Consider the following 23535-nt stretch of genomic DNA (forward strand, 5'->3'; position numbering starts at 1 on the left):
TTGTACTCATAAAGCATTCACTGTGTTTCCCCTTTCACATTTTTGCCTCTGTCCTTAAATCAAGTTACATGGCAAGAAATGCAAGGGGGGAGGAGAATTTCAGAACCACTGGCGTAAATACTAATTCTGACTAAGCAAGTAGAAAAGGCTACAAGAGAAGTGCAGCTTGTGGGCTCGGTGTTTGGTCTATCGTTAAGGCACCAGCTGCGGTATCCCATCCCAGATCGGAGTGCCTGGGTTCAAACCCAACTCAGCTCCTGCCTCCAGCTTCCTGCTAATGCAGACCCTGGGAGGCAGAGTGGCGGCTCAAGTGGTTGGGTCCCCAGCTCCCAGCTTCCCACCTGTCCCCACACCATCATGTGAGGCATTTGGGGTAGGGAGGAGAGTGAACAACAGATAGAAGTTATCTCTTTCCCCCACTCTTTTTAACGCAGCTTGTTTTCAACATGTTTATACATTGCTAAGTCTTTTTTTAAGATTTATTTATTTATTTATTTGAAAAGCAGAGTCACACAGAGAGAGAAGAAGCAGAGAAAGAGAGAGATCTTCCATCCAGACTCACTCCCTAATTGGCTACAATGGCTGGAGCTGTGCCAATCTGAAGCCAGGAGTCAGGAGCTTCTTTCGGATCTCCCACGCAGGTGCAGGGGCCCAAGGACTTGGGCCATCTTCTACTGCTTTCCCAGGCCACAGTGGAGAGCTGGATCAGAAGTGGAGCAGCCAGGTCTCCAACCGGCACCCATATGGGATGCCGGCACTGCAGGCGGTGGCTTTACCCACTACACCACAGCGCCGGCCCCATTGCTATGTTTTTAGCAAGATGTTTGCCTTCCCTTTCAGATTACCCACTTACGAAGTCCACTCATTTTTCCTAAAAAAGCAGTTACAGCAAATAAGCTCAAAATACTTTCTGCCTCTAAAAATACATATTTCTTTTGAGCAACATTTTTTCCACTTTGAAGTTCCCACTAATCCCAAGACAGAGGAGTCTGGATCCACAGCAACCTGTCAGATAAAAGAGCTCGGGCAGCTTCCAGATAGTCTCCTGGACCCCCTGAGCCGTTCTCTGCCCAGAAAATCCGCAAATCACAGTAATTTGGGAGCACCCAGCACAAAAGAGGCATCTAGAGTGGGGAGTACTTTAAAATGTTGATGTCCTCTTGTGCAACTACTATGGGAAGATCCAAAAGAATTAAAAATGAGCAAAATGCAGAATGGCTATCTAACAGAGAGCTAATGCAAGGGACCCACCAAGAAGGGAGGGAAGAAAGCCGAGCACATAGGAAGATTACACTGCCCAAGCCAACAAAGCTTTAACTCTCCTAATCCTGCTGCTTAAGAGCCTTGGGAACAATAACCTTCCAGAGAGCAGATGCAAGTAGCCAAGAAGAGACAAAGGGCATCGCACGCACCTCTGGCAAGTGCACCAGAAGTGACTGGGGCAAGAAAGCAGCAAAGCCAGGAACAACCCAAGTTAGTTAAACAGAGAGTCACGGAGAGAGAGGAGCAGTGAGCTGAGAGCTGAGCGCCCGCCCCAGTCCCCATGACCTTCCAGCTCCCTCGGTCTCCCAGGGGCCAGCCTTTACCCTGCTTTATGTAGTGGAGGGAAAAATGAGAGTTTTCTGATTTCCAAGAAATGTTATCCGCTCATATTTTAAAGGACTGTGAGGTCAACACCTCCTCCCCTGTGATCACATAAATGTGGGGAAATTAAATCCATCTTTACAATCAAGAATTGTAAGATTAGGTCGCATCCATCCTAAACAAAGGAATACGTTTCTATCTACAGGCGTGTTAACACTGAGACAATTCACATTTTCAAATGCGCACAGCTACATGGAGCTCCAATAATTCTGGATGAGCTTGTGTGGCTTGTGTACATGTTAATGAGCATATGTTTCTTAAACAACAGCTTTCCAAAACATATTCAAACAATATGCGACAGTACTCCAAAAAGTTCACAGGAAATAGAATTAAAAATGTTTATTTTGGTGCAAAAAAATACTGAAATCCATGCATAGTCATTCTTACATTTTCAAAGTGCTTTTTCCATGAACTTTTTGGAGATCACTATATGCATGGATTTCAAACAGTTTCACACCAAAATAATCTTTTAAATCCATTCGCCACAAACTTCTCGAAGCACCCTCTCAGAAACAAGCCAATGGGAAATTGAGCAAAAGAAACAAACAAGGGAAAGCTAGAAGGGGTATAAAAAATTAAATATCCAGAAATATATGAATGAGTACATGGACTGTGATATTTTCACACAATGGAATATTAAAGAAAGGAAATTAATAAATCAGACATATGTATATATATATGTATATATCAACATAAGTGAATCTCTCTGTGGAGAGGGAAAGCATAACTTGAAGAACATACAACTTGCAATAAGACTAGATATTAATTATATAGCATCTTAAGGAACAGGCTTCGTGGTGCAGGCAATTAAGCTGTCGCCTGGGACTTGTGCGACCCCTACAGCAGTTTCTGGGATTGAGTCCCAGATCTTCTGCTTCCAATCCAGCTTCCTGCTAACGTGCCTGGGAAGCAACAGTTGATGGTCCAAGTGCTTGGGTTCCTGCCACCCACATAAGAGACACTTGGATTGAGTCTGGGTCCTACCTTTGGCATGGCCCAACCATGGCTGTTGCAGGCATTTGATGCCCACAAATACCAGGAGGTGGTAACTCAATCCAGGTCCCACAGGCTAGGGGGTGGCATGAGCCCTATGACCTGAGCCACGACCGCTACCTTGCATTACCAAACACCTTCCTGCTTTAGCAGGAAGCTGGAGTCAGGAGCCAAAAATGGGGATGAAACGCAGGTACTCTGCAGTGGGATGTGCACGTCTATTGTATTTATTTATTTATTTATTTATTTATTTGAAAGGCAAAGTTACAGAGAGAAGAAGAGATCTTCCATCGGCAGGTTCACTCTCCAAAATGGCTGCAAGGGCTGGGGCTGGGCCAGGCTGAAGCCAGGAGCCTGGAACTCCATCCGGCTCTCCCACATGGGTGGCATCGGCTCAAAGACTTGGTCCATCTTTCACTGTTTTCCCAAATGCTCTAGCAGGGAGCTAGATCAGAAGTGGAGCAGCTGGGTCTCAAACCTGTGCTCATAAGGGATGCCAGTGACACACAAAATGGCTTAACTCACTACGGCACAATGCCTGCCTCAGATGTGGGCATCTTAACCAGAATCTTAACCACTATGCCAAAACCACCCCCCCTTAAGACTCTTTGAAAAAAAATTTATAAAACATTTATTTATTTGAAAGAGTTATAGAAAAGGAAAGAGAGAGATAGACAGACACACATATACACACACAGATTTTCTATCTGTTAGTTCACTCCCCACATGACCACAATGGCTGGAACTGGGCCAGGCTGAAGCCAGGAGCCAGGAGCTTCTTCCGGGTCTCCCATGTGGATGCAGGGGCCAGGCACTTGAGCCATCTTCCACTGCTTGCCCAGGCCGTAAGCAGAGAGCTACATAGGAAGCTGAGCAGCTGGGACTGGAACTGGTGCTCTTATGGGATGCTGGCACCACTGGCAAAGGCTCAGCCTGCTGCACCACCACACCGGCCCCAAGACTCTTGGAGTTCCCCTGCATTCTCTTCAACCCAGCTCTATGTCACAATTTACCAAGATTTTTACAGGGCACAAAACAAATAAATCTGCACATCCTTAGATCATTTAGTAAATCCTTGTAGATTTATTACAGATTCTGGCACATAAAATTTAGTTGAAGAAAGTGCTATGATGCAGGGTGGGCACTTGGCACAGAGGTTAGAATGTCATTTCCAGTGCCCACATCCTATAGTGGAGTGCCCGCATTCGAGTTTCAGCTCCACTTCCTCTTTCTTTCTTGTTTTTTTTTTTCTTTTTTTTTGGACAGGCAGAGTTAGACAGTGAGAGAGAGAGAGACAGAGAGAAAGGTCTTCCTTCCGTTGGTTCACCCCCCCAAATGGCTGCTACAGCTGGCACACTACGCCGATCCAAAGCCAGGAGCCAGGAGCTTCCTCCTGGTCTCCCATGGGGTGCAGGGCCCAAGCACTTGGGCCATCCTCCACTGCCCTCCAGGGCCACAGCAGAGAGCTGGCCTGGAAGAGGTCAGCTCCACTTCCAATACCGGCTTCCTGCGAGTGTGCATCCTGAGAGGCACCAGGTGATGGCCCTGCCGCATACATGGGAGACCCGGATTGAGTTGGATTCCTGAGCACGTTGCAGCTCGCTCGCTCTCTCTCTCTCTCTCTCTCTCTCTTTCTCTCTCCTTCTCTCTGTAACTCTGACAAGAAAGAAGAGGGGCCTGCACTGTGACGCAGTGGGTTAACGCCCTGGTCTGAAGCGCTGGCATCCCATATAGGCGCCGGTTCGAGGCCCAGCTGTTCCACTTCCTGTCCAGCTCTCTGCTATGGGCCGGGATAGCAGTGGAAGATGGCCCAAGTCCTTGGGCTCCTGCACCCACATGGGAGACCCAGAAGAAGCTCCTGGCTCCTGGCTCCTGGCTCCTGGCACAGCTCCGACCATTAAAGCCAACTGGGTAGTGAACCAGCAGATGGAAGACCTCTCTCTCTCTCTCTGCCTCTCCTTCTCTCTCTGTAACTCTTTCAAATAAATAAACAATGAAGAAGAGGAAGAAGAGGAGGAAGAGGAGGAGGAAGAAGAAGAGGCCGGGCCTCTCTCTAACAGGTATCCATTTGTTGGGCAGAAGCTGAGCCCAACAGCCATGGAAACACATGTGTCTTCTGCACCAGCGGTGAAGCCCTCCCGCCCAGCTCCGCTTCCCAGGGAGAGGCTGGAGAGCCGGCAAAATCGCTCCCATGCCACTGCCAAACCCAGCAGCCCTTTCTCACCTGAAGAGAAACCACCCCAGTGCCTTGTTTCTGAGCTTTCTCTTAAAGATACAAGTTTGCCAACTTGTGATGCCAGGTCTTATCATCTCTGGGAAAGGACACAATGCATGCTGTGACTGCTCCCTATCTTTGCTCTGACTTGCAATGTGCGCAGGGGCTCCTTTAGAAATATATCTGGCCGGCGCCGCAGCTCACTAGGCTAATCCTCCACCTGCGGCGCTGGCACCCCGGGTTCTAGTCCTGGTCGGGGCGCCAGATTCTGTCCCGGTTGCTCCTCTTCCAGGCCAGCTCTCTGCTGTGGCCCCGGAGGGCAGTGGAGGATGGCCCAAGTGCTTGGGCCCTGCACCAGCATGGGAGACTGGGAGAAGCACCTGGCTCCTGGCTTTGATTCAGCACGGTGCGTCGGCTGCAACGGCCATTTGCGGGGTGAACCAACGGCAAAGGAAGACCTTTCTCTCTGTCTCTCTCTCTCACTGTCCACTCTGCCTGGAAAGACAGAAAGACAGAAAGACAGAAAGAAAGACAGAAAGAAATAAAGATATCTGGTTTGTTTTTTTTTTTTTTTTTTGATCGGCAGGGAGAGACAGACTGTCAGAGACCCCATCTGCTGTTGCCAAAGGCCACAAAGCTGGGGGACAAAGCCAGGAGGCTGGGAACTCAACCCACATCTCCCAACTACCTGAGCCATCACCACTGCCCCCTCCAAGGATCTGCCATGGTGAGAAGCCAGAATCAGGAGTTGCAGCTGGGGATCGAACCCAGACACTCCAGTGTGGACAGGGGCTTTTCCCAATTGTTGGGCTAAATGCACATCTGACCTTTAAAAAACGCAAATTGAGGCGGGCAAGTGTGTGCCACAGCAGGTTAAACCACCACTTGAGACGCCTCCATCCCACATCAGAGTGCCTGGTTGGAGTCCTGGCTACTCCACTTCTGATCTAGCAACCCCATATGGGATCCCGACGTCGAAGGTGGCAACGCTACCTGCTAAGCCACAACACCAGCCCCCAAAATTCTTTGGGTTTCCTTTTCACGGAATTTCAGGCTACAGTTCTGAGGTTTCTAAGAAGCGGACTTTTCCTTCCCCATAGGAATACCTGTACTTGTCTACAGTTGCCCAAACACACATAACATACTCCTGACCAGAAACATCATGAGTTATTTTTTCCCTACTGGTGAACAAGTAGAACACTCTCAAAACCTGTCTTATGCATTCTAAATATTTTCCCAAGCAGAACCCAAAGTAGAACGACTCTGACAAGAGAAAAACCTGTCGTTCTTTGCGGGAAGCTCCTCCAACTTATTTGGGTCGGAAGTTGATTGACAGAGGTACTGAGATATGTACTCATCATTTTTTGTTCATTTGAGAAGCAGAGAGAGAAGAAAGCATCCAAGAAAATGCCCTCAATGGCCAGGACAGAGCAGAGGCTGGAGCCAGGAATGCAATCCAGGGCTCCTGGATGGGTGAGAGGAGACCAATTACTTGAACCATGACCACCGCCTGCCAAGGTCTGCATCGGAAGGAAGCTGGAGCCAGGTGCCACAACCGAGAATCCAGCCCAGGCACTCTGATGTGAGAGACAGGTGTCTTAACCACGAGGCTAAACACCTGCTCCAATTTGCATCTATGTTTAAAAGTTTATCTCAATATTTGTACATTCTTTCTGACAATCTACAGTGGGATAAAAGTGAAAAACTCAGTGATATTTCCTTTGGTATAGCCTGAAAGAACAGGCAAATGCTCCTTACACAGGTGACCAAACCTGTAGGTTCTTTATTTGATTTTAATGATTTAAAGGGGGGCCGGCATTGTGGTGTAGTGAGTAAAGCAGCCGCCTGCAGTGCTGGCAATCCATATGGGCACTGGTTCAAGTCCCGGCTGCTCCACTTCTGATCCAGCTCTCTGCTATGGCCTGGGAACGCAGTAGAAGATGGCCCAAGTCTTTGGACTCCTGCCACTCACGTGAGAGACCCGGAAGAAGCTCCTGTGCTCCTGGCTTCGGATCTGCACCGCCCCACCCACTGCGGCCAGCTGGGGAGTGAACCAGTGGATGGAAGACCTCTCTTTCTCTCTCTCTCTCTCTCCCTCTGCCTCTCTTTCTCTGTAACTGACTTTCAAATAAATAAATATTTTTAAAAATTAAAAATAATAATGATGATGATAAAACGGTGCTAAGGATCGTTTATATAGTACTTCATTTGTATAGACACTGTGTAGACATCATCTCTTTAATTCTTTTAGGTTTAGACAACAAACAGTATCTGCCTCATGTAGGGGAACACAGAGGCTAAGCAACTTGCCCAAAATCATACAGCAAGTTATGGGCAAGTCAGCTTGAACCCAAGTATGTCAGGCTCAAAAGCCCATGTCCTCATACAATGCCAAGGAGAAAACCTTGGATGTTTTATCCCATGACTCTGCACAGAAACTCACCACAACATGTATTATCTAAGCACACAACACATGAAGGGTTCATTAATATGGTGACCAGGAACAGGCACTGTGGAGCAGTGGGCACACACATCTAACAGAGTGTCAGTTCAAGTCCTGGCTACACAATACCAGATTCAGCTTCCTGCTATGCATCCTGGGAGGCTGTGGGTGTTGATCCAAGTGCTTGGGCTCCCGCTACCCACGTGGGAGACCTGGAGGGAGGTCCTAGGCTCTGGACTCCCAGCCCTAACTCGGCCCAGCCCTGGCTGTTGCAGACATTTGGAGAATGAACCAGCAGATGGAAGACCTCTCTCTCTCTCTCTCTCTCTCTCTCTCTCTCTCTGTAGATAAAAATAAAAAATGTTTTCAAAGTAAATAAGAATACTATATATGATGATAGAATAATATATACCAAACTATATATACATATATATGAAGCAAACTATAATGTGCCTATGTTAAATTCTATTCCCACCTCTTCTCTGCTCTTCCTCCTCTTGGAAAAAAAAAAGAAAGAAAGAAACATGTTTTTGTCCACTGTTGCAGTTAACTGGCAAACTTGTGTAATAAATTAACAGAACTGGTTTAGCAACAAATAAAGACAGTCAAGGTCTCTGAATTCTAAAGCTGGGTACGTCACTGATGTAAAAGGTGATCTGGGAGCGTTTAATATGCGTTCACTTTGAGGTCTGTGTGCTCTCAGGACAGCGGTCTGTAATAAAAGCCAATATGTAGGAAACCTCAATCATAAACCCAGACACCAGGTATCCAGGAGAACAAGGAGAATGTTCCCATTCCAGCTAATTTGCCTAACTGCTGCCAAGGTTCCGAGTGTTTGGAAACATTCGGATGGATAAACATACAGTTGTTGTCTGCACGGATCAGCTTTGGAGAGAGAAATATAAGAATGGAAAAAGAAAATAATATTTGAGTGTGAGTGTGAGTGTGTGTGTGTGTGTGAGAGAGAGAGAGAGAGAGAGAGAGAGAGAGAGAGAGAGAGAGAGAACCTGAGAAATACAGTGGCCTTGGAAGCTCCCTGCCTCCTCAGGGGGCAAAGAGAAACAGCGCCTGTCCGCTCCCAGCAGACTCTGTAACTGGAGCCCACGTGTGGAAATGGATGGCAGGCGGCCCCGGGAGCAGCCTGCTGGCTGCGCCCAGGATTCCCAGGTCCAACTGAGAAGAGCTTGGAGTTAAAGCTGAGGTGTAAACACCAGACCTCTTCTGAGCCTTGATTTCTTCATCAGCAAACACTGCCAGAGGGATGGGTGTTGGGCCCACTGGTTAGGACGCCTGCATCCCACACGCACCTGGGCTCCACGCCCAGCTCTGGTTCCTGGCCCAAGCTTCCCGCTAATGCACATCCTAGGAAGCAGTAGGTGTGGCTCAAGTGCCTGCGTCCCCGCCACCCCCAGGGGACACCTGAGTTAAGGTCCTAGCTCCTGGCTTTGGGGCTCAGGCACTGAAGGAATTTAGGGAGTACATCAGCAAAGGGGAACTGGTGCGCTCACGCTCTCTCTCTCTCTCTCTCTCTCTCCCTCCTTCTCTCTCCCTAGCAAACAAAAATTTGGGGGCTAGTGCTGTGGCATAGCCTGCAAAGCCACCGCCTGCAGTGCTGGCATCCCATATGGGCGCTAGTTGGAGTCCCAGCTGCTCCACTTCCGATCCAGCTCTCTGTTATGGCCTGGGAAAGCAGTGGAAGATGGCCCAAGTCCTTGGGCCCCTGCACCCACATGGGAGACCTGGAAGAAGCTCCTGGCTCCTGGATTTGGATCAGTGCAGCTCCGGCCATTGCGGCCATCTGGGGAGTGAACCAGAGGATGGAAGACTTCTCTCTCTCTCTGTCTCCACCTCTCTCTGTAACTCTGTCTTTGAAATAAATAAAATAAATCTTAAAAAAAAAAAGCAGATACCTAATATAAGAGGTCTTTAGAAAGTTCATGGAAACTGCATATCATGAAAAAACTATGGGTATGAGTTTCAAAAAAATGTTCTGCACCAACATAAACTTACTTTTCAATTCTATTTTTCCAACAGATCTTTGGTGCCAGTGCACAATAGATGTTAGCCTCCCTTTTTTCAGAACTGAACTTCCCACTGCCAGCAAGATGCGCCACTCATCTTCAAGCTCCCAAATCCCATTAGCCCACCTCTGCCGCACCATCCAATCGCTCCCACACCCTCTCCTCCTGTGCTTTCTCTCAACTGAGGGCACCAGTGAGCTCTTTGTTTTGTTTTGTTTTGTTTTGTTTTGTTTTGTTGTTGTTGACAGGCAGAGTGGACAGTGAGAGAGAGAGACAGAGAGAAAGGTCTTCCTTTTGCTGTTGGTTCACCCTCCAATGGCCGCCGTGGCCAGCGCGCTGCAGCCGGCGCACCGCGCTGATCCGATGGCAGGAGCCAGGTACTTTTTTTTTTTTAACTTTTATTTATTTATTTATTTGACAGGCAGAGTGGATAGTGAGAGAGAGACAGAGAGAAAGGTCTTCCTTTTGCCGTTGGTTCACCCTCCAATGGCCATCACAGCTGGAGTGCTGCGGCCGGCACACCACGCTGATCCGAAGGCAGGAGCCAGGTGCTTCTCCTGGTCTCCCATGTGGGTGCAGGGCCCAAGGACTTGGGCCATCCTCTACTGCCTTCCTGGGCCACAGCAGAGAGCTGGCCTGGAAGAGGAGCAACCAGGACAGAATCTGGCGCCCTGACCGGGACTAGAACCCGGTGTGCCAGCGCCGCAAGGCGGAGGATTAGCCTAGTGAGCCACGGCGCCGGCCACCAGTGAGCTCTTTAGAGCCCGGCTTCGAGTTCTCTCTTCTCTCTCCTTGTACTCCCCTCTGTCTCTTTCTCCAGATGTCTCCCTGTGTCTCTAACACATCCTTCAGAACATCAGCACAGACAGAGCTCTCACCAGGCACCTGCTTTGGCTCCCCGCTGATGGAGAGAATATGGTCCCAACACGTTTGTATGCAAAACCCTCTGAAACCTAACCACGACTCGTCTCCCAGCCTTCTCGCCCATCACCACGTTCTGCCACGAGCCCTGCGCCTTTTTGCAGCCCACAGGGTCCTGAGAATGCAGCCTGCATTCTCCACCCATGAAAACCCAACTCATTGTTCTAGGCCCAGCCACACACACACACACCCAGCTCGAATGTCAAATGTTCTACAAAATTAGCTCTCTAGCTTCCCCACGTTGGCATCCGTCACCACCACTGCTTTGATGCACACACAGGGCTTGGCTTGGCTTCAGTGGGCACTGCTACAGAGGTTTGCTTACGAGGTTGTCTCCTCCAATTCCTGAAGAATTGGGGACCATGTCTGATTGTCCCCTCTACACCTGCCACCTAGCTCTTCGCGCACTGCACGCTTGAAATGAATAGTGTACTTCCAGTTACCCATATTTCTTTTAAGACTTTATTTAAGCTGGCGCCGCGGCTCACTAGGCTAATCCACTGCCTTGCAGCGCCAGCACACCGGGTTCTAGTCCCGGTCGGGGTGCCGGATTCTGTTCCGGTTGCCTCTCTTCCAGGCCAGCTCTCTGCTGTGGCCTGGGAGTACAGTGGAGGATGGCCCAGGTGCTTGGGCCCTGCACCCCATGGGAGACCAGGAGAAGCACCTGGCTCCTGCCATCGGATCAGCGCGGTGCGCTGGCCGCAGCGCACCAGCCGCGGCGGCCATTGGAGGGTGAACCAACGGCAAAGGAAGACCTTTCTCTCTGTCTCTCTCACTGTCCACCCTGCCTGTCAAAAAAAAAAAAAAAAAAAAAAGACTTTATTTAAAAGGAAGAGTGACAGAGAGACAGATCTTCCCTCTGCTGGTTCACTCCCCAGATGGCCGCAAAGGCCAAGGTGAGGCCAGGCCAAAGCCAGGAGTCTGGAACTCCATCCAGGTCTCCCACATGGGTGGCAGGGCCCCAAGCACAGGGACCATCTCCTGCTGCCTTCCCAGGAGCATTAGCAGGGAGCTGGATGGGAAGCAGAGCAGCTGGGACTTGAACAAGCACTCATACGGGATACAGGCATCCCAGACTGTGGCTTAACCTGCTGCACCCCAAGACTGGGCCTTTTTGCCCATATTATTTCAGGAACACTCATAAACTCCTGCCTATAAAGTAGATAGCATTTCAGCTTCACTTTTACAGATGAGGAAATCATTCAGAGGTTAGGTAATTTGCCCAACACGAGACAGCTAGTATACACCAAAGCCAGGATTTGAACCCAGGTCAGACACTTCTAAAAGCCAGTGTTCCTTCAGCGCTAATGCATGCGGACTTTTTGCTCAGGACCAAGACCTAGTAAATGACATTTCATCCTATCAGCGCATGGGGCGCCATCACGGGGATTCACAGTGACCCAGATGCGGGTATTTTCTTTCTTTCCCATCTTCACTCCCACGCATGCACCCACTCCCAGTGAAAAATCAATCAGGAATTATCTGGAACGTCTAGACAGGACATGAACGCATTCCTTCATTCTTCATGGCACAGACAACACTCGCAATTTCTAAGGCTTAGCAGACACACAGAACCTGAAAGAATGGTGAATCAATTCAAAACATGCTTGCTCTGCTCACACCTGAAATCCACAGCAGTTGCTAAGAAAACACACAGCCCGTGCAAGGCAGCAGGATGACTCACCCAGAGCAAGCTTACCTTCCACCCTCAGAAACCCTCACCAGCAGCTTTGTAACTAAATCACCAGCCTGTGGTTACAAACATTGAGGAGTGCCTTTCCTCCCAGGTCATTAGGGAATACAGTCAGTTCTTGCAGAAACAGTTCTATAAAATTAATGATTACCCAACAGAGCTGAAGCTTGCTACAATGAAGAAAAAAAAAGTACAAAGACTACAAAAGTGACTTGTGTTCTTTTAAACAAAGATTTATTAGCAGGGGTCATCCACTAAGTGACTATACAGGATATCTTAATAAGGACCTGCTAATTACTTGTTTTTTTTTTTTACCAGCATAAAAAGTGCAAATAATAAAATACATCTTTAACTCTGTAGTGAACAGAAACCGTAAGTCATTCCTTTTCATGTTTTCTCCTTTCTGAATCACTCACTCAGATGTTTAACTAAAAGTTCTACCATGGTGACTGACATTGTGGCGTGAAAGGTTAAGCCTGCAGTGCCGGCATCCCATATGGACACCAGTTCAAGTCCTGCCTGCTCCACTTTCTGATCCTGCTCCCTGCTAATACACCTGAGAAAGCAGAAGATGGTCCAAGTGCTTGGGCCCCTGTACCTACATGAGAGACCCAGAAGTGGTGCCTGGCTCCTGGCTTCAGATCGGCCCAGCTCCAGATGTTGCAGCCATTTGGGGAGTGAACCAGCTGATGGAAGACCTTTCTCTCTCTCTCTCTCTCTGACTCTGCTTTTCAAATAAATAAATAAATCTTTAAAAAAAAGAAGAAGAAGAAAAGAAAAAAGCCCTAGCATGCATTATCCTATCAAGCAATCTTATATGAGACTACTTCAAAAAATTCAGGGAAAGAATGGAATTAAATGTTTATATTGTCTTTCTCTCTCTCTGTTTCTCCCTCTCTCTGTAACTCTGCCTCTCAAGTAAATAAATCTTTAAAAAAAAAAAAAAAGTTTGTGTTGATGCAAAGTCCCAAACCCATGCATCTTTGTCATAACACACATTTTCATAATATGTATTTTGATGACAAAAATGTGTGATCCATACACAGCTTTTTCATACTATGCACTCCGCACCAACTTTGGGAGACTCTACCTGCAATGACTAGAGCGTAGCACCATATCAGCAGTGGAGACGCATTTGTGTTTCTGGGGTTTCTAAATTCACCTGGGGAACTTGGGGAACACTCTTGAGTAGCCTTATTTATTTTGTTGACTTTACACAGTGTGGTCGGCCTGTGTCATAGTGGGCTAAGCCTGCAGCACCAGCATCCCATAGCTGCCCCACTTCCGAACCAGCTCTCTGCTATGGCCTGGGAAAGCAGTGGAAGATGGTCCAAGTCCTTGGGCCCCTGCACCCACGTGAGAGACCTGGAAGAAACTCCAGGCTCCTGGCTTCAGATCGGTGCAGCTCCAGCCATTGCGGCCATTTGGGGAGTGAACCAGTGGATGAAAGACCTCTCCTTCTCTCTCTCTCTCTCTCTCTCTCTCTCTCTCTCTTTCGCATTCTCTCTCTCTGCCTCTCTGTAATTCTGCCTTTCAAATAAATCTTAAAAAAAAAATCTCTGTGGCAAGTGATATAATCAGCTTTTCCTCAGGAAAGCACACCTTGCACCCCTGAACCAAAGGGATTTTAACAGGAGCCCTTCTGTGTACAGCAGTTCTGCCCTCTCTCTCCAAACACAACCATAGTGTGGCCTAACCTCTGCCTAAGTAGGTTATCTCTGACTTTGAGGAAAAGACTGCATGTGACACATCAACTAAGATGAGTGGATTTTTTTTAAAAAAATCGTACATCCCTAATGCTGAATTTTAATCATCTGTGATTACTTTAAAATGTCCCATAAATAGGAATGAAATGATATTTTCATTTGACTATTGCTTATAGCCCTTGGGGAGGGAGGGGAGCATCATTGTATTCTTCGAATTCCATCTCCGAACTGCACTGACTCTGTTCTCTTTGTATCAATATCACATGAACATACGAATTGATGAAAACTGTTACAGTAACGATCATGCATTTGCTGTGACCCTGAAAATCTAACGTAGTAATAAATTCCTTAATAATATAGATAAGACATTCCTACATGCTGACTACCTTTTCTTTCCAAAACAGGCGACACTATTGCCAAAATGAGTAGTGAGAGGTCTTCATTTCCACGTATGAAAAACCTGCCTGAAGCCTTCTAATGCCTCCCTTCGCCCAAAGCCTGCCTTCCAAATGCACAGGCAGTCACTCCCTTTTGGCAGGGCCCGGGTCTAGATTCTTTCTTGCAGTTCTGGAGTATCACCTGTCAGCATAGTACATGTACCGCCGTCAGGACAATGAGGGGCATAAAATAGTCTAGTAAAACGAGTTCACAGCAGCAACAAGTACCCTAATCTCAATAGATTCTATAGGAACAGGAGTATATGCATATGTGTCCACGTCCTTTGTTCTGCCCATATGTGTGCAAATGAGCTCCAGATACCTTTTATTGGTACTTTTTTTTTTTTTTGGACTGATAGAGTTAGACAGTGAGAGAAAGAGACAGAGAGAAAAGTCTTCCTTCCATTGGTTCACCCCCCAAATGCCTGCAACCACCGGCGCTGCACCGATCTGAAGCCAGGAACCAGGTGCTTCCTCCTGGTCTCCCATGCGGGTGCAGGGCCCAAGCACTTGGGCCATCCTCCACTGCCTTCCCGGGCCACAGCAGAGAGCTGGACTGGAAGAGGAGCAACCGGGACTAGAACCCGGGGCACATATGGGATGCTGGCACCACAGGTGGAGGATTAACTAAGTGAGCCATGGCACCGGCCCCTATTGGTACTTCTAAAGTGTAACCATTCTATGACTGCACATGATTCAGATTTCTCTCTAGGAACTTTATGTTTCAAATAACATAAAATGCAATTACTTAGGGATGAAACAGCATGATCTATGAAATCCAGCACGGAAGGTCAGTGAGCGTAGAGTGCTGAAAATCAGACTGGCAGAATTTGATAATTATTGGTTCTAGCTAATGCTTACCTACCATCCTGTCTCTTTGAGTGCACATGAAATTTTTTATAATAAAGATTTTAAATCCAATTTACCATTGCTCCAGTGTCAAACACAACTTCAACATTTTGCTTTGTTTGACTTACACGGCAATCAATGCTTTATATACTTGATGAGTGCCAGCTGGGGCTCTTCAAATCCAATGTGGGTAAATACCGCATTTCTAAACCACACTCACAGGGATGGGAGCACAGCACGTGGGATGCCTACACACCATCTCAGAGCATCTGGATCTGAGTGCTGATTCCAGCTTCCTGCCCAGGGAGGCAGCAGCTAACGGCTCAAGTACTTGGGTTCCTGTCACTCACCTGGGAGACTCAGATGGAGTGTCCATCTCCTGGCACTGGCCTGGCCCAGCCCCAGCTGTTGCAAGTATTTGGGATGTGAACCAGCAAATGATTCATTCTCTCTCTCTCTCTCTCTCTCATCCTCTACCTTTCAGATAAATAAATAAAAAAGATAAAACCTTACTACTGGATCATACTGTGGACTTCCTTTTTTAACAAATGTATTTATTTGAAAGGCAGAGTGGGAGAAAGAGTTTGAGAAAGAAAAATCTTTTATCACTGGTATCACTCCCCAAATAGCCATAACGGCTAGGACTGAACCAAGCCACAGCCTGGAGCCACGAATTCCATCTGGGTCTCCCAGGTGGGTGCAGGGGCCCAAGCACTTGGGCCATCTTCTGCTGCTTTCCCAGGCTAGAGAGGAAGTGGAGCAGTTGGAACTGGCATTCTGATATGGGATGCCAGCAACACAAGTGTCAGTGTAGCCCACTGCACCATACCGCTGGCCCCGCTCATGGACTTTAAAAGCTAGAAAAAAATTTCAGATCTTCTAATTCTGCCAGTGCACCTCATTCTAGGGCTGTCGTGTAGCAAGTTAAGCCTCTGCTTGCAACACCAGCATCCCATAAGGGTGCTGGTTCGAGTCCCAGCTGCTCCACCTCTGATCCAGCTCCCTTAAATGTCTCTGGGAAAAGTAGCACAGGATGGCCCAAACCCTTGGGCCCCTGCACGCACATGAGAGACCCGGAAGAAGCTCCTGGCTCCTGGCTTCAGATCGGCCCAGCTCCGGCCATTTGCAGAGTGAACCAGCGGATGGAAGATCTCTCCCTTGGTCTCTCCCTCTCTCAGTCTGTAATTCTGCCTCTTAAATAAAGAAATCTTTAGAAAAAAAAAAAAAACCCACAGGTTGCCATGCTGCCACCATCATGGTTTCTGATTCAATAGGTCTTATGCTGCTGGTCCTGGACCACAGGTTAAGAATCACTGCCCCAGCTGACTGCTTCCTCCTGCTCCTGCCTCCGCCCCAACGCTCACGGTGACCTCAATGGGACTGCGTGTGCCTCTGCCTATGGCTCTTCTCCTGCTGGAAAGCTGGCTCGGGGCAAGGGACATTGATTTTCATCCACGTGCCACAGCCTAGATTCGATAAATATTTACAAAGCAAATGACTGTGTGGAGTGAATCGAATAGGGGTGTATTTACAAACCAGACAGAAGAGGAGCTACGCACCGATGATAAACTGCAAGCAGTCGCAGCAGCTAAAGGACATGAAAAAGCCAGGTGGGAACAGAGCAACGTGTAAGTGGTGGCTCCGGACAGACCCGAGCTCTGCAGCCCAGACTGGAGTTTCCAGTCCTGCCTGGACACGGGAGGCAGGAGCGCGAGGCTCACGTGTGTCAAGGGCGATGTGCGGACCTCAGAAGCTGTCAACAGCGCCCATCCTTTCACACATCTTTCAAAGTCTCGGGGTCTGGAAAACGTAGACCTGGGGGGGTTGATTCCTTCCCCCTTTCCACCTCTCACCTCCTGGTGCAAGAAAAGAAGCCATGGTGGGACTGGCGCTGTGGCATAGCAGGTAAAGCAGCCGCCTGCAGTGCTGGCATCCCTTATGGGTGCTGGTTCTAGTCCCGGCTGCTCCACTTCCAATCTGGCTCCCTGCTATGTCCTGGGAAAGCAGTAGAAGGTGGCCCAAGTCCTTGGGGCCCTGCACCCATGTGGGAGACCCAGAAGAAGCTCCTGGCTCCTGGCTTTGGATCAGCCCAGTTCTGGCCATTGTGGCCATTTGGGGAGTGAATCAGTGAACCAGTGGATGGAAGCCCTCTCTCTCTCTCTCTCTCTCTCTCTCTGCCTCTCTGTAATTCTGCCTTTCAAATAAATAAATGAATACTATAAAAAAAAGAACATAACGTACAATTTCTTGAAGAACTGCAAGCCTTAAACAAAAATGATTTTACATTACTCCAGACATAACCCTTTTAGTGTAAAATAGGAGGGGGCTTAGGAGACACGGGTCACTCACTGATACCCAGGAAATCAAGCCGGAGAACAGGCGGCTGCATTTAATATTAACACTATTTCCTAAGATGTGGTTAATCTGAAATGTTTCATAATGACAACTAAATGAACAAACACAACACTGGGTTAGTTTTTTCCAGTTTGGCCTGTCCCACTGCCAGGCAGACTGAGACGGTCCCCAGCCCCCACGGCCTGGGAATGAGCACAGTGCAGTGCTGAGTCCTCCCGCGACACCAACAGCTCCTCGGGCTTAGGGCCCCTGTCTTCCGCTCCGGGCACAGCCTCCAAGCCCAGGCTCTGCCATTCCCCTTCTGATGACCCCAGAAGGTTACTTAGTCTCCACAGGACCCAGTTTAATAAGCCATGAAGGGGCCGGGCAGTGGGTTAACACTCTGGCCTGAAGCAACAGCATCCCATATGGGCACCGGTTCCTGGAAGAAGCTCCTGGCTCCTGGCTTCAGATTGGCGCAGCTCCAGCTGTTGCGGCCAACTGGGGAGTGAACCAGTGGATGGAAGACTCTCTCTCTCTCTCTCTCTGCCTCTCCTCTCTCTGTGTAACTCTGACTTTCAAATAAATAAATAAATCTTTAAAAAAAAATAAGCCATGAAATAAGGCTAATATGGTGTGTGTGTGTGTGTGTGTGAATACTTGCAAAAGCTCATGGGAAAATAAAATTTTAAAAATAAGTCTATTTTGATGCAAAAAAAAAAAAAAAAACTGGAATCCAGACCTAGTTTTTTCATAATAAGTATTTTCCTTGAAGATCCAAGTGAATTTCTGCAGAAGACCCTGTGTGTTCCGACACCTGATCATCACCCTCCAGGGAGCCCCCCCCCCCCAACATCTGCTCAGCCACCGTGATCTCTCAGTTCCCACAAAGCCACACGCGGTCAAGGTCTTTCCAGCCTCAAGGCCTTTGTCGCCTGGCGCCTGCCTCCCCTCCACAGCCCTTATCATCAGAAAGCCAGCTCCTTCCAAGCTTCCAAGTGTCAGTCCCGGCGCCACCTGGGCGGAGATCGCTGTCTCCCACTGTCTCCACATTCCATCCCGGGTCCCCGCTCATTGTCCATTCAGCAACGTGCCTGAGAACCTACCTACCACGTGCCAGGCACTGTGGCACATTCTGCAGCCCCAACACAGCGCTGATGGGGTGTACAATCTAGTAGGGGGAAACAGACAAGCAACAGATGTTACCTGGCATGGAAAAAAAAAATAATAATAATAAAGTTACACAAGGAGGAATGGGAGTTGCTTAGGGGGCTGTGGTTTTGTCTGTGGGCCAGCGAGGGCTCAGTGAGAACCCTGCACGGTGTAAAGAGGTGGAGAGGATGAGAAGGGAGCAGAGATGGCGGGCGGGGCGGCCCAGCACAGGAAGTCCAGGGGCCCTGGGGCAGCAAGACAGGCAGCCAGTCCGGCTGTGGATGCGCGAGTCGGGAGTGCAGCAGCGGCTGAGACAGGAGGCTTTACTGGGTCTCTGCCTTTCATTCACAGGGAGCCGGAGAGGCCACACAGAAAACTCATGTGATGTGGTCTTCAAAGGTGCAATCACGAAGTGCGTGTTGGGCCTGAACAGTTAACACACCCGCATCCCACATTCGAGAGTGGCTGGTTCAAGTCCTGGCTCCTGCTAATGCAGGCCCTGGGAGGCAGCAGTGATGGCTCAAGTCCTTGGGTCCCTGTCACCCACATGGGAGGCCTGGACCCAGCCACGGTCACTGCGGGCATTTGGGGAGTGTGAACTGGTATCTGGGAGCTCACTCGCTCTCTGCCTCTCAAATTGAAAAAGAAAAAACTGTGATGGTTTTAAAAGGAAACTCTACTTTCTCCCTCTCTTCCCCTTAGATAAGGGCAGCTGCCTCGGGCACCCTATAACCCAGCACCCAGCACAGTACACGGTTAGGTATTCAATAAACAACGACAAATAAACTAAACAATCTATGTAAGGTGTTTACTGTTCTATAAACGGCACCCACTACGACCCAGACACCCAGAGTCAAACAGAGTGGCTGGCCTATGGTAGGAGCTTGCTGGAGGAAACGAAGGAATAATTTTTGTGAAATTATGGAAAACCTGAATTGACAACATATGCAGAGTAATGGCAAATGAACAAATCGCCTTTCACCCTTTGCCTTCACTTAGGAAAATGGGTCTGATTCGGTTTTTGGATTTTACATCAAACTCTCAGCCTAGGTTACTGAGGACAGTAGAATAATCCCCTTGTGGCTGGGTTCTTAGAACACACTGCAGTAGCCCACAAGCCAGCCCAGATGGCTGAAATGTCAGCAACACGTCTGATGGGTAAACAAACACCCACACCACCTTTTAAACACCGTGCATGCACAAGGCTACAAACAGGTTTGAGCTTGAATTTCCAACTCGAATAAAAGTCTCCTTAACCCCAACATGCGGACCAAGACTTACACATCTCCACTTGTCACTCATGGTTGAATCTAGAGGGTGAACCACAAAAAACCTCAATGAGGATTACACCTGTTCCCACGGTCCCCCCAAGTGGGAGGGGAGGGGGTGGCCCGGTTGGGTTGAGGCTAGTCCGTCATTATTCCAGAAATAGCCTCTGGGAATCCCAACAATTTTCCAAAAAAGAAAACGAGAGACATGATGCATTAAAACACATAGACACAGCAGGTACGGCATTCCCGTGAGAGCCGAACCCGCGCTCTCCCGGAAGACCGTGCTGTTCCCACGGCAGGTGCCTGGGGTGCACGGTCAAGTCCTTCCTCCTGCCCCCAGTAACCACGATGGAACCGCCCCAGCATAGCCACAGCCAGCACAGCTGCGAGCGAGGCCTTCGGGGCTGGGGGAACTTGGAGAACAGAGACAGAAGTTGCATCCGATCAAACTTATAAAAGAAAGAGCTCAGTGCAGCGGCGCGGCTGGGGCGTCCCGGCCTAGCCCCGACTTGCCAGCGCTCGCACGCAGCCGTGCCCGCTGGCATCCGCCTCGGACGCCTCTTCCAACAGGGAAATCACAACTTTGGGAAACAGGAGGCGCCCCCAGCACCTCTCAAACCTCCCCAACCGTGGCTTCCAGCCGCACTGGCTGCAAACAAAACAGCCAGGAAAACACCCCCAGGGAGGAGAAGGGGCCAACGTCAGACCCTCACGGCAACCGCACACAACAAAGACCCCAAACAATCAAGATGGCATTAGAATCCCGGCCGTCCCGGCGCTGCCCCTCCGGGGCCCGGGCCCCTGGGGGCCCCGCGCCCTCTGCAGCCCCCGTGCGCGCCGCCCACGATTCTGCAATCCGTGCGCCGCGGCTCCCCGCGTCCCTTCTCACGCGGGGAGCGTTCAAAATCTTTCCCGCCCAGGCGTGACCCGAAGGATGCAAACAATCAACCGCTTCCCCCACCCCACCCCGCGCCCCGAGCGCCCGGGCCTGGGCCGGCGCCGGGGTGGGGGCGGCCGGGGCACCCGGGGGCCGAGCGACGGGGTGCAGCCACCTTCCCGAGCCTGGGGGACCGGCGCGCAGGGACCCGGAGGTGACACAAAGAAGCCGGAGAGACAAACGCCACCCGCTGGCGCTCGCTGCAATCCCCGAAGCGCCCCGCCCGCTGACAAGTTTGCGGCGCCTTCCACGCACCCGGCTCTCCCCACCCGCGCAAAGTTTCCCGGGTGGCCTGGCTCGGACCCGGGCGGCAGGTCGGTCCCGGGCACCCGCCGCCCCCGCCCCCAGGCTCGGGGACCTCCTCTCTCCCTCTCGCTCCCTCCGGGGCGCACTGGGGGTGCTGGGGCCCCGCGGCCGCGCTCACCCGCCGTCCGCTCGGCCGAAGGGCGAGGGCGCGGGCCCGAGCTGTCCACGGTGGGCACCCCCGCTCGCCCCGCTCGCTCGATCGCGCCTCGGCGCCCGTGCCCCGGCTCGCTCTCGCAGTCCGGCCGCGGGCTCCGGGCGCGCTCCGCTCCTCGGCGCTCAGAGCTGCTGACCACGCCCCGCGCCTGCCCCGCCCGCCGCCCGCCGCCCAGTCCCGCGCTCGCCGCTCGGCGGCCAGTGTGGAGCGCGCCCGCCAGCGCCGGGGCGGAGCGGCCCGCCCCCCGCGGCAGGCCCCGCCGCCCGGGGCGGGCAACTTTCTTTCCGGGTTTGGGAACATCGCAGGTGGCGGCAGGGAGAGGCGGCCTAGCGGTCTCCCCGGGGCTGGGGGCGAAGGGCCCACACCCTCTCCCCTCCAAGGCCTTTCCGGCCGGTAGCGGCGAGGAACTTGGCCGTGCGTGGACTCCGGGGTCTGGAGCGGACCTGCGAATTTGCCGCCAGGTCTCCACCCCCCTCCCCGGGCCGCGGCAGCCCCGGGAGCCCCTTCTGCGGGGAGGTGCGTGGATTCAGAATCCGAGGCCGAGTTTCTCCGCGCGCGGTGCCGACCCGCGGCCACCTGCCGGGGCGGGGGGGGGGGGGCGGAGACGCGGGCTAACAATGAGGGTTGCGGGTCCCTCCCTCCCCGGGGCGAGGGGCGGAACCGGCCTGGATCCCGGGACGCCGATCTCCCAGGGCTGCGAACGAGCCGGATCCTGGATCCCGGGGGATCCGCCGGCAGGTGCAGTTAGATTTCCAGCAAGTTACTCGGCCCCTCTGGACTCGGGCTGAGGTCACTGACTGCCCCTCAGCCCTGGCGCCGCTGCTGCCGGTTCCTAAAGCGCTCGGGATTCCTGAAGCGAAGGTGCATACCTCACTGCTACTACACAAAGAAGCGGGGACTTGTCAAGTGTTGCCCTACGCAATCAAATTTAACTTCCTGTGAGTCCGAATCCGTGTATTTCGTGTAGCTTCAGGCTCTTGCCTTGGCTGAAAGTGACCCAAACTAAACGGTGAGCAGCGAGATGAGAGGCTGGATAGCGCATCCTCCATCAGCATCTGTTAGTGGAAAATTTGAGTTGTGATTTGAACCCACACTGTGGGACGGTTATTTCAAAAACGTGTGCTTCCGCGGCTGCCAGGCTGATTCCAGGGAGTCGTGTGAAATGCGTTCGTGGCGGCTGGTAGTCCAGCCCTTCGCAAAGCAGCAGGAGCAAGCTGCATGCCATTCCTCCTACGCCTAGACCATCGTTCTGATAATGTCACTTCCCTTCTCACACTGCCAAGGCTCGCATTATTGATGAATAAGGGCTTGAGTCACAACAAAGCTCCATAAAGCAACAAGAGCCTTCTGGGTCTGGGGCATCTTTTATTTTTTTAAGAAAGCTTTTATTTAATAAATATAAGCTTCATAGGTACAGCTTTTGGATTGGTGGTTCTTTCCCCCCATACCCGCCCTCCCACCCCAACTCCCATCCTACCTCCTACTCCCTCTCCCATCCCATTCTTCATTAAGATTCATTTTAAATTATCTTTATATACAGAAGATCTACTCTATTCTAAGTAAAGATTTCAACGGTTTGCACCCAAAGTATAAAGTACTGTTTGAAAACTAGTTTTGCCGTTAATTCTCATAATACAACTCATTAAGGACAGAGGTCCTACATGGGGAGCAAGTGCACAGTAACTCCTGTTGTTGATTTAACAATTGACACTCTTATTTATGACGTCAGTGATCACCCAAGGCTCTTGTCATGAGCTACCAAGGCTATGGAAGCCTTTGAGTCCACAAACCCCAACATTATTTAGACAAGGCCATAAGCAAAGTGGAAGTTCTCTCCTCCCTTCAGAGAAAGGTACCTCCTTCTTTGATGGTCCCTTCTTTACACTGGGATCTCACGCACAGAGATCTTTCATGTAAGTCATTTTTTGCCACAGTGTCTTGGCTTTCCACGCCTGAAATGCTCTCATGGGCTTTTTAGCCAGATCCGAATGCCTTAAGGGCTGATTCTGAGGCCAGAGTGCTGTTAAGGGCCTTTGTCATTCTATGAGTTGCTGTGTATCCCGCTTCCCATGTTGGCTCCTTCTCTCCTTTTTAATTATATTATTATTAGCAGACACTGGTCTTATTTATATGATCCCTTTGACACTTAACCCTATCTTTATAAGTTATGCACTTACACTGATCACTTTAACAGGTAAGGTGGCATTAGTACCTGTGGGGCATCTTTTGCACTTTGCCTGATGGGATCCACAATCAGAACGTCAAGTTCAGGAGCGGTTGGACCCCGTATTCATGGCACGATGCACAAAGTGTTGTCTGCTGTGTTTCTTCTCTGCTCTCGTATTCGTTTCCATTCCTTGCCTATTGGCTATCTTTACAGTAAATTCTCAAATAAATAAACACACCATGGTGGCACCAGTCTCTGGGAAAAGTGTCATCAGTAATTCCCTAATTGTTCC

The 23535-nt window shown here is 50.2% G+C and overlaps 1 protein-coding gene across 7 annotated transcripts in view; it reads right to left on the reverse strand.

Annotated features, from left to right (window-relative positions):
* SYNE2 (spectrin repeat containing nuclear envelope protein 2) overlaps positions 1-21218 on the reverse strand; it is a 394119-nt gene extending 372901 nt beyond the window's left edge. For all 7 annotated transcript variants that reach the window (XM_051826403.2, XM_051826401.2, XM_051826405.2 and 4 more), the window contains exon 1: positions 21041-21218. The gene's annotated coding sequence lies outside the window, so the exon portion shown is untranslated. The remainder of the gene's footprint in view (positions 1-21040) is intronic.
* Positions 21219-23535: the final 2317 nt, after the last annotated feature.

This window comes from Oryctolagus cuniculus, chromosome 20, assembly GCF_964237555.1.
Source record: "Oryctolagus cuniculus chromosome 20, mOryCun1.1, whole genome shotgun sequence".
NCBI classification, from domain to species: domain Eukaryota; kingdom Metazoa; phylum Chordata; class Mammalia; order Lagomorpha; family Leporidae; genus Oryctolagus; species Oryctolagus cuniculus.